The sequence below is a fragment of the Melanerpes formicivorus genome, unplaced genomic scaffold, assembly GCF_026170545.1.
Source record: "Melanerpes formicivorus ecotype bairdi unplaced genomic scaffold, bMelFor1.0.p_v2 SCAF_31, whole genome shotgun sequence".
Classification (NCBI taxonomy): domain Eukaryota; kingdom Metazoa; phylum Chordata; class Aves; order Piciformes; family Picidae; genus Melanerpes; species Melanerpes formicivorus.
In genome coordinates this window covers 7,558,662-7,575,441 of record NW_027142383.1, presented here as the reverse complement: position 1 = coordinate 7,575,441, position 16,780 = coordinate 7,558,662, and the positions used below count along the sequence as shown (strand labels likewise).

General features: G+C 45.6%; 1 protein-coding gene across 1 annotated transcript in view; it reads right to left on the bottom strand.

Annotated features, from left to right (window-relative positions):
• Positions 1–16,780, bottom strand: part of PCGF3 (polycomb group ring finger 3) — a 396,460-nt gene that overhangs the window by 150,186 nt on the left and 229,494 nt on the right. Inside the window, exon 4 of the mRNA XM_068155307.1 lies at positions 13,758–13,961. The gene's annotated coding sequence lies outside the window, so the exon portion shown is untranslated. The remainder of the gene's footprint in view (positions 1–13,757; positions 13,962–16,780) is intronic.

Below are 16,780 nucleotides of genomic sequence, written 5' to 3'. Positions count from 1 at the left end.
ATTCCATAGCAATATTCCCAAGTCTGTAGCTTACCATGGGGTTGTTGTGACCAGGTGAAGGACCTGGTACTTGGCCTTGTTGAACTTCATACAGTTAACCTCAGCCCATCAATCTAACATATCTTTAACCATTAGGGTAGTGGAACAATGGAACACATTGATCGGGGAGGTGGTTGGGGCCCCATCCCTAGAGATAGTCAAAGTGAGGCTTACAGGGCGCTAGGCAACCTGACCTAGTTGAGGATGCCCCTCCTTACTGCAGAGGAGGTTGGACCAGATGATCTTCGAAGGTCCTTTCCAACCCAGACTAATCTATGATTCTAGATCCCCCTTGTAAAGTTTCCCTACCCTCTAACAGAACACACCCACCCATCTTAATGTCATCTGCAAACTTACTCATTCAGATAATTAATAAAGATATTAAAGAGGACAGGCCCCAGTACTGAACCCTGGGGAACACCACTAGGGAGGGACCAGATGCCAGCCAGATTTAACTCCTTTCACTATCACTCTTTCAGCCTGGCCATCCTGACAGTTTTTTATCCAGTGCAAGGTGTATTTATCCAAGCCTTGCACCATGAGTTTCTGAAGGAGAATCCTGTGGGAGACAGTGTCAAAGGCTTTACTAAAGTCGAAGCAGACAACATCCACAGTCCTTCCCTCAACCACTAGGTGGGTCACCTTATTGTAGAAAGGGATCAGGTTAGTCAGGCAGGACCTGCCTTTCATAAACCCATGCTGACTGGGCCTGATCACCTGGTTGTCCTGTGTGTGCTGTGTGCTGTGTGCTGGTACTCAACATGACTTGCTCCATGACTTTCCCTGACACCAAGGTCAGACTGACAGGCCTGTAGTTCCCAGGATTATTCTTTCAGCACTTCTAGATGGGCATCACATTTGCTAGTGTCCAGTCAACTGGGACCTCCCTGGTTAGCCAGGGCTGTTGATAAATAATGGGGAGTGTCTTGGTGAGCACTTCTGCCAGCTCCTTTAGTACCCTTGGCTGGATCCTACCCAGTCCCATAGACTTGTGTACATCTAAGTGGCACAATAGGGCATTGATCATTTCCTCCCAGATTATGGGGGCTGCATTCTGCTTCCAATCCCTGTCTTCCAGTTCAGGGAGCTGGAACCCCAGGGAGCAACTGGTATCGCTGACAAATACTGAGACAAAGTAGCCATTCAGCAGCTCAGCCTTTTCCTTGTCCTTGGTCATCAGGTTCCCTCCCACACCCAGTAGAGGGTGGAGATTTGTAGCAGTTTGGGCTGGGTGCCCTCTGCTGTGTTCATACGACGGGTGCTTCCTGTGTCCAGAAGTCCAGCCCAGTGGGTGGACACAGGAAGCCAGGTATTTTCATCCCATAATTCCCTGCACCACTATAAGATCCAGCGCGAGGTCTGGCACTTTTTCTTTCTTCCCTCTCCGCCACCCGGTAACTTGGGGGAGATGTGTCCAGCCAGGCCCAAGGCCGGGGGGATGGGCAGTCTCAGATCTGGGCAGCTGAGAGTAGCCTAGCAGTGGAGTGGGTAGGGGGGCGGGGGGAAGAAGGAGCCCTGGGGGTCTTGGGTGTACCCTCAGGTGGGGATGGGATGTTTCTGGGTCTGCTTTGGGATTTCTTTTGTCACTGCGCTTCTGGCCCTCTGTAAACATTCACCGCTTTCCATTTAAACTTTCCATCACTTTTGCAATCCATTTGTCTGAGTCGTTATTTTTGCCCGTGGTGGGGAGGGGGGTCTACCTTAACCTACCACAAGACTCTCCTTAGCTCTTCTTTTACTGTTAGCATATTTATATAAACATTTTTTATTTTCTTTAATGATGCTGGACAGATTAAGTTCTAGCTGAGCTTTGGCCTTTCTAATTTTCTCCCTACATATCCTTGCAAGAGCCTTGTACTCCTTCTGAGTTGCCTGCCCATTCTTCCATAGCCAGTAGACTTTCCTTTTCTTCCTGAGTTCTATCCAAAGCTCTCTGTTTATCCAGGACACTCTTCTACACCACCAACTCATTTTACAGTGTATGGGGACAGCTTGTTCCTATGACTTGAAGATTTCCCTCTTGAGGAATGTCCATTTTTCCTGGACTCTTTTGTCCTTCACGACTACTTCTCAAGGGATGCCATCAACCAATTTCCTAAACATGTCAAAGTCTGCCCTCCAGAAGTCCAAAGATGTGGTTCTTTTGACACCACCCCCACCACCCCCCCAACTTCACTAAGAATTGAAAACTCCACCATCACCAGAGAGTGGTGGTGAATGGTGCCACATCCAGCTGGCGGCCAGTCACTAGTGGTGTGCCCCAGGGATCAGTGCTGGGCCCCATGCTCTTTAACATCTTTATTGATGATCTGGATGAGGGCATTGAGTCCATCATCAGTAAATTTGCAGATGACACCAAGCTGGGGGCAGGAGTTGATCACCTTAGTGATACTGTGATACTGTAGGGAAGCAGGAACTGGTGCAGGTGAGATGACCCAGGAGCTCTCTGGGTTGGTGTGTGGTGTGTTCATGTTGAATGCTGGATGCTAGGCTGGTATTAAGCTAGGAGGGAAAAACTTAGAACAACTTATAACTATTCACACAGTGACTATAACTGATGTGTGTTGCCCTCTCTGAGTTCATCCCCTCTCAGCCAGAGTCACGTTCTGCTGTGGGATACACTGAATGTCCCCAGTTTCTAACATGACCCAGTAGGTGTGACCAGGCCCCTCAGCCGAGACCACCCTTCAGGTTGGTTTGCCCCCACCAGCAGCAGGAGAAACCCACACCAACTTCCCCAGCAGGTTTTTCTCAGCAATCACAGGAACTCCATCTCCATCCACTGTTTGCAGCAGGTCAGACTGGGCAGGACCAGCTCGGTTCACAGATCCTCTGCTGTTCACTAACCAAGTGGCTTGAGCTAGGTGTTTTTCCCAGTTCCTAAAGGTTTCACCCCCCATGGCTTTTAGGGTGGTCTTTAACAAGCCATTGTAGCGCTCGACCTTCCCTGCAGCTGGTGCATAGTATGGGATGTGGTAAATCCACTCAATCCCATGTTCCTTTGCCCAGTCCCTTATGAGATGTTTCCTGAAGTGGGTTCCATTGTCTGACGCAATCTTCCCGGGGTTGCCTCCAACAGGATATCGATTAGCCTCTTACCCTTCTGGTAAACTTCCTCTGGTGTCTCACCCCATACAATGATGTCATCGATAAACTGCAGATGCTCAGGGGCTCCACCTTTCTCTAAGGCAGTTGGGATCACCTCGTGGCAGATGGTTGAGCTATGGACCCAGCCCTGAGGCAACCGATTCCATTGGTACTGTACTCCCCTCCAGGTGAAAGAAAACTGTGGCCTGCATTCTTCTGCAATGGGAATGGAGAAAAAGTCATTAGCAATGTCAGTTGTGGCATACCACTTGTCTGCCTTTAATTCCAGCTCGTACTGAAGCTCCAACACATCTAAGTGCCGGGTTCTGCACACTGCAGCACTACAGGCTGGGGACAGAGTTGCTGGAGAGTGGCCAGGCAGAAAGGAGCCTGGGGGTACTGGTTGACAGTAGGCTGAACATGGGTCAGCAGTGTGCTCAGGTGGCCAAGAAGGCCAAGGGCATCCTGGCCTGTATCAGGAATAGTGTGGCCAGCAGGACCAAGGAAGTCATTGTGCTCCTGTACTCAGCACTGGTTAGGCCACACCTTGAGTACTGTGTCCAGTTCTGGGCCCCTCAATTCAAGAAAGATGTTGAGTTGCTCGAATTTGTCCAGAGAAGGGCAACAAAGCTGGTGAGGGGTCGGGAGCACAAGCCCTATGAGGAGCAGCTGAGGGAGCTGGGGTTGTTTAGCCTGGAGGAAGCTCAGGGGAGACCTTATTGCTCTCTACAACTACCTGAAGGGAGGTTGTAGCCAGGTGGGGGTTGGTCTCTTCTCCCAGGCAACCAGCAACAGAACAAGAGGACACAGTCTTAAGCTGCACAAAGGGAAGTTTAGGCTTGATCTTAGAAAGAAGTTCTTCACAGAAAGAGTGATTGCCCATTGGAATGAGCTGCCCAGGGAAGTGGTGGGGTCAGCATCTCTGGAGGTGTTTAAGAAAAGACTGGATGAGGCACTTAGTGCCATGGTGTAGTTCATTAGATAGGGTTGGGTGTTCAGTTGGACTTGATGATCTTGGAGGTCTCTTCCAACCTGGTTGATTCTGTGATTCAGAGGATCTAATTTTGTAGCCAATGTGGTGCAAGGTGTGAGTAAGCTGCTGCGCATCAGCTGTCAGCTTCACACTCCTTATAGGCCTCAAGCCAGTGGGCAAGTAGAGAAAATAAACCACTTGCTTAAAGAACAGATTGTCAAAATTGGACAGGAGGTCAATTTACCATGGCCTCAAGCATTACCTTTGTTTTTATTGAGAATCAGCATCAAACCTAAAAGTAAAGAGAAAGTGAGCCCCTTTGAAATGTTGTATGGAAGACCCTATGGGCTCACGTATGTAGGGGAAGATATGAACCAAATGTGAGAAAGCTATGTTCAAAACTACATAATTGCATTATCTAAACAATTGTCTCAGATGAATAGATATATAATAAGCACTCAGTCAAGGGGATTAGATGGCCCCTTACATGATATACAACCTGGAGACTATGGGTACATAAAAACAATAATACGAGACCCGTTCCAGAAGAAATGGAAAGGACCCTAACAAGCGTTACTGGTTACATATACTGCTGTAAAGGTAAAAGGTGTAACTGCTCGGATACACTATTCCAGGACTAAGAAGGTTCCAAAATATAAGGTGGATCCTCCACTCAAGCAGAAATGGACCTCTGAACATATTGGATCAGCAAAACTGTGATTCCAGAAATCATCATTGTAATCTTTTACATCACATCTGGAAAGGCAGATAACTGCATCATCCATCAAGATCTAGATGATATCCCTGATCCTGGAGAGTGGACCAGGACTGGGTATTGAGGTAATGTGGGTCTGAGTATCACAGAATAAATAAGGTCTACACAGTTTTAAAAATTGGTAGCCAAAATAAGAGATACTGAGGAAATTCAGGACACATTCCGTCCTTTGTAATAAAAAAAAAAACAAAACTCAGTTGATATGGCATTGTAACAGTTTGGGCTGGGTGCCCTCTGCTGTGTTCATACGAGGGGCACTTCCTGTGTCCCGAAGGAGTCCAGCCCAGTGGGTGGACACAGGAAGCCAGGTATTTCATCCCATTATACCCTGCTCCCCTATAAGATCTCAGTGGGGGTCCTGGCACTTCCTCTTTTCTTCTCTCGCCACCACCTGGTAACTTGGGAGGTGTCTCCCGGCCTTTTGGGCCTAGCTAGGCCCAAGGCTGGGAGGATGGGCAGTCTCACATCTGGCCAGCTGAGATTAGCCTAGCAGTGGAGGTTTGGGGGGATGGGGGGGGAAAAAGGAGCCCTGAGGGGTTTTGGGTGTACCCTCAGGTGGGGATGGGATGTTTCTGGGTGTGCCTTGGGATCTCTTTTGTAACTGTGCTTCTGGCTCTCTGTAAACATTCACCGCTTTCCATTTAAACTTTCCACCACTTTTGCAGTCCGTTTGTCTGAGTCTCCTTTTTTGCCCATGGTGGGGAGGGGGGTGGGTCTGCCTCAACCCATCACAGGCATGTAAATTTGAAGTGAGGCAAATGTACTCAACCACTGTAATGCTGGTTGGCATATATATGTATAATTTGGAAAAGCCACAGAGGTGTGTATGTTTGACAATATGGTTTTACAAAGAATATTGTCAGGTGAAGGTTCAACCTAAAGTGAGTTCAATAATTCAGTGCATAGGAATTGTACAAAATTAAAGGAAAATGATGCAATCACACCAACAACTGACTCTAATTTTGATACTAACAGATAAAACCAACACATATAATATGGTTAAAGCTCTAGCTGTACCAACAAAATATAGAAAATATGTTATATATGGGGAAAATATAACCTACAATAAGGAGGCAAAATCTTTCACCCAACCATTTACCTTTAGAAGTATGGTTACTTGTATTGCATTTGGGAATGCTGAAAATGTCACCATAAATATAAAATACAACAGTAGCTAAAAAGAAAATCTTATTATATGGATATTGCCAAAGGCTGTCTGTCAGCAACCTCAATGTAGTCTTACTATAGTAAATAACAGCGAGGCACTTTATAAACTAAATGAAATGTGGAGGCTAGAAAGCTTTTCAGGAATATTTCCCTTTTTGCTCAAAATACCATGGAGAGATATAACCAATCCAAATCCAACCACCATCCCTCTGTTCGAACCAGCTGACTGCTGTAAAATACCACAACCTCTCATTCGCAGGTCCTTATGTAGTAAAACAGTCCAATGAACAAAAATTATTTTTGAATCCCACATATTCTTTAAAGAAGGTACAGATAAAAGTACAAGATGATATATCTCAGATAAAATCAGAATGCCTACCTTTTATCTCACAAAGTCTTAAAGGATGGAGGGCATGGTTACATTCCAGAGCTTATCACTCAACGGAAAGGAGAGATTTAACTGGATGGTTTTGATCTGGGCTAGGAGTTTTAAACTCCATTGATCAAGAGATACTGATTAATAAACTGGGCACAGTCACCTCTAATCTGGGAAAGCTAAAAGTACAATTAAGGACATCCCTGATTACTCTAGCTGTATCACAGAAATTAACGGCTGACTTTATCTCCTTACTATCCTATACTACTGAGGATTTCCAAGCAGTAGCAGCTTTTGTAGAAGGGTTACAAGGAAATGTCTCTATTGCTATTCAATGTGTACAGACCCAGCTCTGGATACAATCTGTGGTTACAGGCACACAATGTACTCTGATGCCATCAACCTATGAGGGGATGGAATCTATCCACATTTCTGGATTGACAGGGGGATCTCAACAGCTAAGTGTGTTAGAAGCTGAGGTGAGCCTAATGGGGAGTCAATGGCACAAATATGCCATTGTGACTGTCCCAGGGCCGCTATGCGTTCTTGGCATAGACTATTTTAGGAGAGAGTATTTCAAGGATCCAAAAAGATACTGGTGGGCATTTGGTATAGCTGCCCTGGAAACAGAGGAAAAGGAACAATTAACTGCCTTGTCTGGTCTTTCAAATAATCCCTTCATGGTGGGGTTGTTAGATGTTAAAGACCAACAAATACCGATTGCCACTGTGTCATGGATTGAACTGAACCTGCTGCTGTTATTCATGCCATGTCGCAGTCATGCCAGTTTCAAAAAGTGAAAGTGCTAACTCGAGCAAAGTATTATGGGGCTTGAAGTTCAGATTGCAACATGGAGGCTTCCTGTTCCGGTTGCTGCTTCTGGGTTCTGGCTTCTTGGGTGTGATCTCTTTTCTGCAGACATGGTGGCAGAAAGAGTGGGAGTCGAGTAGCTGCTTGTTTTGGTTTTCTGTTTTATGCTGTTGTTTCCCCCCCCTGTATTTCACTGTGCTGCTTCTGCAAATAGGCTAAGCTAAGGTAACCATGTATTGTATTATTAGATTAATTAGATTATTAGCTAAGGTAATTATGCATTGTGCTTATAGTATCATAGTATCAGTCAGGGTTGGAAGGGACCACAAGGATCATCTAGTTCCAACCCCCCTGCCATGGGCAAGGACACCCCACACTAGATCAGGCTGGCCAGAGCCTCATCCATCCTGGTCTTAAACACCTCCAGGGATGGGGCCCCAACCACCTCCCTGGACAACCCATTCCAGGGCTTCACCACTCTCATGGTGAAGAACCTCCTCCTCACATCCAGCCTGAATCTCCTCACATCCAGCCTGAATCTCCCCACCTCCAGCTTCATTCCATTCCCCCTAGTCCTATCACTACCTGATAGCCTGAGAAGTCCCTCCCCAGCCTTCCTGTAGGCCCCCTTCAGATACTGGAAGGCCACAATTAGGTCACCTCGGAGCCTTCTCTTCTGCAGACTGAACAGCCCCAACTCCTTCAGTCTGTCCTCATAGGAGAGGTGCTCCAGCCCTCTGATCATCCTCGTGGCCCTTCTCTGGACACGTTCCAGCACGTCCATATCCCTCTTGTAATAGGGGCTCCAGAGCTGGACGCAATACTCCAGGTGGGTTCTCTCCACAGCTGAGTAGAGGGGGAGAATCACCTCCCTTGACCTGCTGGCCACACTTCTCCTGATGCAGCCCAGGATCTGATTGGCTTCGCGGGTTGCAAGTGCACATTGAGAGCTCATGTTGAGCTTCTTGTCCACCAGCACTCCCAAGTCTCTTTCCTCAGGGCTGCTTTCCAGCCAGTCACTGCCCAGCCTGTATTTGTGCCTGGGATTGCCTCGACCCAGATGCAGGACCCTGCACTTGCTCCTGTTGAATCTCATGAGGTTGGCTTGTGCCCACCTCTCCAGCCTGTCAAGGTCCCCCTGGATGGCCTCCCTTCCCTCCAGCATGTCTGCTGCATCTTAGGTTACATTAAACTCTTATCTCTTTATCTCAGCCCTGAGTTGTGTGTGTTACTCTTGCCCTCACTTTTGTGTTGAGTGAGCAGGCAGTTTAGCCCTTGCGCTGAACTGTTACAAATACGAAAAAGATATGGACTTATTGGAGCAAGTCCATTGCAGGGCTACTAAGATGATTAAGGGACTGAAGCATCTTTCATATGAGGACAGGTCATGAGAGCAGGGACTCTTTGGCCTGGAGAAGAGAAGGCTCAAATGGGATCTTATCAATGTGTGTTAATACCTTATGGAGAGAATTAAGATGATGGAGCCAGACTCTTCTCAGTAGTGCTCAGTGACAAGGCAAGAAGAAATTAGCACAACTTTAAACATGAAATTTCAAATGAACAGAAGAAAATACTTTTTTTTTTTCTTTACTGTGAAGGTTACTGTCAAGGTAGTCAAACATTGTGACAGGTCACCCAAAGAGGTTGTGGAGTCTCCATCCTTGGAGATATTCAAAATCCAACTGGACAGTTTTTGGCAACCTTTTTTAGTTGATCTTGCTTGGGGACTAGATGATTTCACAAGGTCCTTTCCAGCCAAAATGATATTGTGAAAAGCATGTTTATCAGCAGTTAAATTTCTCTGGATAATTCCACTTGAAGTAACATTCTTATGCTCAAAATACCAGTATATTCTGCACAGGTAATTAACCCGATATGTGGCAGATAAGGACCAGCACTATATATCAAGGTCAAAAAATATCTTAGATTAGTAAAACAGATTAGCCATTTTGCTTTAACTAACCCTATTCTCTAGGCAAGTCCAAGCATTCCTATTAATTCCTTCTACAATACTATTTTTTAAAAAAACAACATATAAAATAGAAAGTAATACACCCCTCACTACCATTTTGGAATGTAGGTGACAGGCTTTTCAAAAATTCCATCTTCTTACCTCTTAATCAGCAAACACCTTGTCCAAAAAGACACCAAAAGTGCACTTGAAAGCTTTTCCAAAGCAAGTAATCTAATATAACTTTGAATTTTAAAAGAAAAAAGAAATACCTCTGAATAGTAAATGCTTATTTCCTGTATACATAAGGTGTAAGGTGGCTTGTAACATTCAAACACTGAGAAAAGTCCTATGGCCATTATTAAATAAGAAATGGATTTGGAACAAATTACCCCATCTCTCCTGACTCTATAATCTACTCTCCTAATCCCCAGATTCTAACCTACATTCAAGTTTAAATGTGTTTTGCTTCAAAGAAATAGAAAGTGCCCATGTAAAGCTTAGTCTATTTAAAATTGCAAAACAGAAGGAATCACAATGTTCACCCCTATTAAGCAGGGAATAAAATCACAGAATCATAGAATGTTAAGGGCTGGAAGGAACCTTGAAAGATCATATTGACATGCCTCAACTTCCACCTCATTGCCCCTTGTCAAGTCATTGGACATCACCAAGAAGAGCGTGACTTCCTCCTCTTGGCGCTCACCCTTTACATGTTTATAAACATTAATGAGGTCACTCATTAGTTTCCTCCTCTCCAAACTACAGAGACCCAGCTACCTCATCTTCTCCTCGTAAGAGAGATGTTCCACTCCCTTATACATTTTTGTAGCTCTGCACTGGACTCTTTCAAGCAATTCCTTGTCCTTCTTGAACTGAGGGGCCAGGAACTGAACACAATATTCCAGATGTGGCCTCACCAGGGCAGAGTAGAGAGGCAGGTGAACCTCTCTTGACCTACTAACCACACCCCTCCTAATATACCCCAGAATTGCATTGGTCTTCTGTCCTGAAGGGACAAAAAGCCTCAAAAATGCTCTGAACCAGACAATGGGGCAGGAGCCAGCAGGTCTGTTTTTTCAGGAAAATGCACATGTTTCCCAGGCTTGTCTAAACATGTCCTGGAGTCCAAATGGGCCAGGTGTATGTGCCTTTGGCCACATTTGGAGAAAATTCTTTCTATAGGTTACAGTATCAGGGTTTTATCTCTCAATCTTTGTTGTCACTGGCCATTATTGTCTTGGGAACTCTATAAATACAAGCCCAAAGAGCCAGAGCCTTGCCTTGAAATTGTCCAAGCTCTGGGAGAAATCACAAGCCTTGCTTGGAAGCAGAGCTGTGTTTCGGTTTACCAAGAGAGGACTGCAAAGACCCCTCACTGTATAGCATTGTAAAGCCCAGGAGCAGACAGATGCATCTTGCTGGGCCGAGAGGGGAGCCCCAGGAGGAGCTGAGTCCCTGGGACAGTTTCATTTTATTGGAAGAAGGAACAAGCACTGCTTGCAAACCCTGTAAGACTCAGCAGCAACCTCTTTGCTACAAAGCTTCCAGCTACAAAGCCTTCAGAAATAAATCCTGAATGTGCCTCAGCGATAAGCTGTAGACGCCAACAGAAAGTGAAACTGTGCTACTGCAGCTTTCACATGGTTGACGACATTTTGGTTCTGTTTAAATCCCCCACGTGTGCTGCGGGATACCACGATCAGTGAGCAATTATGAAATCTGATTTTTATAAGCATCTATTAAAGGTCTGTTGCCCTAAAGAATACTGGAGTTCCCCCCACTTGTGGGCAATCTCCGGCTTTGTTGCCAATGTTCCCCTTTTTCCCTTTACAGTTTAAAGTGCTGTTTGTTGTTTCTGGATTTTTGCTCATTTTGTTTAAATTGTTACTTGTTCCTGATGGTGCGATATCTGTTCCACAACTAAATATTTTGAACCAGTAAATAGGTTTTATTAATATTTTCTGCGGGATTTTTTATTATTTATAAAGTTATTAATATTTTTATTAATCATTCAGCTTATTGAATATTAATAGCCTCCTTACGATCATAACACCTTCTTGGTCACAAGAGCACATTGCTGGTTCATGCATTGGTCTATTCAAGTGATATGAAAGACATATTTTTCATTCTTTGGACTGTTTTCAAGCTTCATGGAGTACTTGGGGGAAACAGTATCTGGCCATAATTACACAGAAATCAACTTTACCTAAGACAGCATGAATAAAATATTTAAATGTTGTTGCTTTTAGAACTACCTGAAAAAGATTAGAGGTGAAAGTAGATGTAGCTTTAAGTTACAGGAAAAGAGTATAAGTTTACCTTTCCAAAGCATCACCTAGACTAAAGTCTTCTTGCATCAAATTGTCATATCTCCAAATTCAGAAACCAATTTTTAAACTCACTAGAGTGCACTGGAGATAACATGGGAAACACACCTATATATTAACGGAAGATTTTTTTAGCTTGACTTTCTTCAGTAACAATGCTTATGTGACTAGTCAGTGCATACAAGCGGCATGCCAAGAACTTCTTCATCTTTCATATGATTACAGTCAAGTTCATAGGCAGAAATCTCATAGATATTTATGTTAGTCCATAGTTAAATCCACCCCTTCAGTCACAATTACATTTGTATGTTGCATCTCTTCCGTGATGTCCTGAAGTGTCATAGGCCCACCAAGCTAAAAATAGAAAACCTTTATTTTCCTAGTCTAAGTCTGTTCAGAACACTTTAGCAGTTTGATCCACTTGATGGTTGTTTCCTCAGTAACTCATATTTTAGATACATGGACATTTGCATGACACACTTTTCCAACTAGTTGCTCTAGCCAGGAGGCAATATCTTTCCACAGAGTAGCAACCCAAATTGGTTTAACTCTGCATTGCCAGTTATTCCATTTCCATCATTTTAACCACATTCACAAAGCATTTGACACCATCCATGAGTCAGTATAGAGATAGAGTACTAGCCACTTCTCTCATTCAACTGTGTCTAAGGGCAGCTGGATGGCTTTTACCTCTGCAAATCAACTCAATTCACCTTGTCCCTCAGCCACTTCTGTGACTTGTCATGTGGGACTCCATGCAGCAGTTTTCCACTTCTGATGATTTCCTACAAGATGGCAAGATCCATCAGTGGACAGAGCATATTCCTTTTCATTATCTGGTAATTGATTATATGGTGGGGCTTCTTCAGCATGTGTCATTACCTCTTCTCATAGCATTCCAAAGTTGTTACCTTCTGGCCAATCCATGCTCTCTTTTACAATTCCTGGATGATTCCTGGGATTTCCTATTCAAGCTTGCTGTGATTAATGCAAACCCATTTTACTCCATGTAGCATCAGTGGCATGTTGAATGGAAGGAACTTTACCCTTGAACATCCAGCCCAGTACTGGTAATCATGGTGCCAGGAGGAGCTGTACTTCAGTACCAATCACTTCTGAAGCAGCTTGAACTCCATTTCTTTTTCAGTTGGAGTATAGTTGATCATGGAGCCTTTGTATCCTCAACTCCAAAGTCCTAGGGATCCCCAGGTGCTTTCTGTCAGAGGCTCCAGGTAGGACAATTATCCTTGGCAGCAGTATAGGGCACATTTTTAATATCCTGTCCCATCCTGTTCGGACTAGCCCAAGGGCTGCTGCATGTATGATTTCACCTGATCTGTTCAAAGGTCTGTTGTTGTTCAGGGCCCCAATTAAAACTGTTTTTCTTTTCTCTTCATAGAGAGGTTTTATGATCTGACTAACCAGGAGTATGCATTCTCCAGAAACCCACAACACCTAAGAAGGTTTGTGTTTTCTTTTCATTTGTTGATGGAGATGTGACCGTTTGAGGCTGTCCCCTTAACAAAGGGAATATTGTGGTCGGATGTTTGTAAACGAAAGATGGATCTAAACTAATTTCATTGGTAGATTGGGGGGAAGCACCTTTTGAACTGGGAGTGCAGCAGAGAATCCTGGGCATTCCTGCACTTTTCCTCAGTCTTGCTTTTCCCCCTTTTCAGCTCACAGCTTTCTGGGCTCTTGGCCAGGCTTGACCTTGAAGCAAGATAAAAGCGTGAGGCCTCTTCTAACATCCTAACACGTAACTGCTTTTTTAATTAACAGTTTGTCTTTTTCTCTCTTTCTAACCCTCTCTGGGGAAAGGGGGAGAGAAGGGGGAGCAGACGTGGGGAACCCCTCAGCAGAGGGGGGAACTCTCATTTCTGTGCTACTTTGTTGTATATTTCTGTATATATTGTAAATACTGTAAATTCTGTATATATTTCCCTGTGTTTCCCTAAACTGCTTTGTAAATATACAGCACCCACTGCTTTGCTAATTCAGCTGTGAGGTTTTTTTTTCTTTCCCTTCAATTTTCTTCCCTCTACTCACAGTGGGGGGGGGAAGGGCCTGGCCTTTCCCCCAACCCTACGACAGGAGACATAGCTGTTATTTTGTTAATCAGTTGATTGGGACCTTGTGATACCCATCTTGACATTTAATTCCCCAAAACTGAATCTCTTGTGCAGGTCCCTTGACCTTGCACTTAACGGTGAAACTGATATCTAAAATAATTTTAATTATTTTCTTACCTTTCTCAAAAACTTCTGCTGTGTTACCTCATATGATGAAGTTGGCAATGTATTGCAGGTGTCCTGGAGATACACTTTTCTCCAGTGCAGTATGGATCAGTCTGTAGCAAATAGTAGGGCTGTGTTTCCACCCCTGGGGCAGACGATTTCAGGTGTACTGGACACCTCTCTGGGTGAAAGCAAACCGTGTCCTGCACTCTGGTGCTATAGGAATAGAGAAAAACACATTATCAATGTTAATTGTGGCAGATCACTTAGCTGCCTTTGACTCCACTTCATACTGAAGTTCTGGCACAGCAGTACTCATTGCTGGTGTTAACTACATTCAGGCCATAATCATAGAATTAGAGAATCATAGAATCAGTCAGGGTTGGAAGGGACCACAAGAATCATCTAGTTCCAACGCCCCTCACATGGGCAGTGTTATAAATGCAATAGTGTTTTGTGATTTGTGTTGCAGAGTGCAGTATTCAGGGGGGGTAGTGGCAGTTGGTTTGTTTTGAGAACCAAGGGTAAATGTTCAGATTGTTTTGGCTTCAGACAGGAACCTCATGCCAACTTTCTCAGGAGCCATAGAATGTTTACCTTAGATAAGTCCTATGCTGCAGCTGTACTTGTGTGAGAAGATGTGGTTCTTCAAAGAATACAGGAGAAAGACCTCCCCTGCCTTATATTAAGCATAAGCATGCATATGTAGATGATGTAGCTATATAAAGAAAAGATAGTATTTACGAGATGCTTTTTGGCAGAGATTGGAGGTATCTGTGGGGGGAAGTCTCTGTGGCCTGGCGCGCCATTTCTCTCCCTTTTTTTTTTTTTTCCCTGCTGCTTGCTTGCTTCTGCTTTTTAATAAAACAACTCTCACAAGAAACTTAGACATTTTCTTGTGCGGCCCGTTTATAACAGTTTTGGTGCACTGGCCAGGAAAGTTTGCTTCTGTTCTCCAAACCCCAATGAAGAGGGCCCCCACCATTTGGTGGCTTCATTGGTGATCAGGGAGATCAGGAGGCAGCGCTTTCCAAACTCAAATGCAAGCAAGCAAGGGAATTTTTTTCTTTTTTCTTTTTATTTCTTTTCCTTTTTTCTTTTCCTTCTTTTTCCCCTTTTTTTGTCGTAGTTCAATTTTCAGTGTTACCCCTGTGAGGCCCTATGCATAGGATCCAGGCCGTTCAGTGAGTTTTGCCTGGGTAGGGGTCCTGGCTACGGGGTCCCAAAATTTCACTGTGGGTGGGGATTCCAGGATTCTGGGTGGTAGTCAGGTCGTCTTCACAGCCCTGGAGAATTCAGGCTGTGAGGGGCAGTGTTGTTTCTACAGTCTAGGGTCTGTGGATACTGGTCGTCTGTAGGGATCGGGTGACCAGCACTGCGTCCCGCTCTCCAGTGTCCCGGGGGTGAGGGACCAGGTTTGGGAGTTTTTGGTATCCTGCGGTCTGGTTTCTAGGGGGGCCTGGGCCGTGGGGGCCCGTGTCGCTGTGGCGTTCGTGGATTTGGTGTCCCGGTTTCCGGTGTTCCGGCGGTGGGGGACCCAGTTCGGGAGTTTTTAGTATCCTGCGGTCGGTTCCTTGGGAGGCCTGAACTGTGGGGGCCTGTGGTGCGGTTACACTCACGGGTTTGACATCCTGGTTTCTGGGGGGACCTCGGTTTGAGGGACCTGGTTCGGGAGATTTTTTCCCGTGGTCTCGGACTTCCACAAGAGGGTGGGGGGGACCTGGCCTGCGGAGTTTGAGGTTTGTTTTTTTCTGCGGTTTTGACTTTGCAAGGGATTGGCACAGTGAGGGGTCGGTCACTCGCAGGGCACGGGACCGGCGCTGCGAAAGAATGTAGCATTTGTATTGTGGTAACCAGGAGATCCTGATGGTTTAGTGTCTAGTGGTTATGAGATGGCGCTTCCAACTGCCGCGGCTCGGAGCCGGCGCTTCACTGCCGCGGCTTGGTTTTGATCTCCGGTCAGTGATTAGTGATCAGGAGAATGGGACAAAAGAAAAGCAAGTCACCAGAACTCCCTCCCATTCCCCCAGAGAGAGCGTTAGGGATCATGTTACAGTATTTGGATGATGACGAGTCAAGAAAGAGAAAATCAAAGGAAAAAATGGTTTACTACTGTATGCAAGTATGGCCAAAAAAACCATCAAGACCTTATGTGTTTTGGCCCATACTTGGATGTTTTGAAGATTGGATTTGCCAAGATTTGAACCATCATGTGAATTCCAAAAAGTGTTTTAGTAGGGAGGAAGCTGAATATGCTGCTGTTTGGATTAGGGCTTCGCACCCTACCCCTGTTCCCATATTTACATAAACAACAGAGGAGAGGAGAGGAGAGGAGAGGAGAGGAGAGGAGAGGAGAGGAGAGGAGAGGAGAGGAGAGGAGAGGAGAGGAGAGGAGAGGAGAGGAGAGGAGAGGAGAGGAGAGGAGAGGAGAGGAGAGGAGAGGAGAGGAGAGGAGAGGAGAGGAGAGGAGAGGAGAGGAGAGGAGAGGAGAGGAGAGGAGAGGAGAGGAGAGGAGAGGAGAGGAGAGGAGAGGAGAGGAGAGGAGAGGAGAGGAGAGGAGAGGAGAGGAGAGGAGAGGAGAGGAGAGGAGAGGAGAGGAGAGGAGAGGAGAGGAGAGGAGAGGAGAGGAGAGGAGAGGAGAGGAGAGGAGAGGAGAGGAGAGGAGAGGAGAGAGAGGAGAGGAGAGGAGAGGAGAGGAGAGGAGAGGAGAGGAGAGGAGAGGAGAGGAGAGGAGAGGAGAGGAGAGGAGAGGAGAGGAGAGGAGAGGAGAGGAGAGGAGAGGAGAGGAGAGGAGAGGAGAGGAGAGGAGAGGAGAGGAGAGGAGAGGAGAGGAGAGGAGAGGAGAGGAGAGGAGAGGAGAGGAGAGGAGAGGAGAGGAGAGGAGAGGAGAGGAGAGGAGAGGAGAGGAGAGGAGAGGAGAGGAGAGGAGAGGAGAGGAGAGGAGAGGAGAGGAGAGGAGAGGAGAGGAGAGGAGAGGAGAGGAGAGGAGAGGAGAGGAGAGGAGAGGAGAGGAGAGGAGAGGAGAGGAGAGGAGA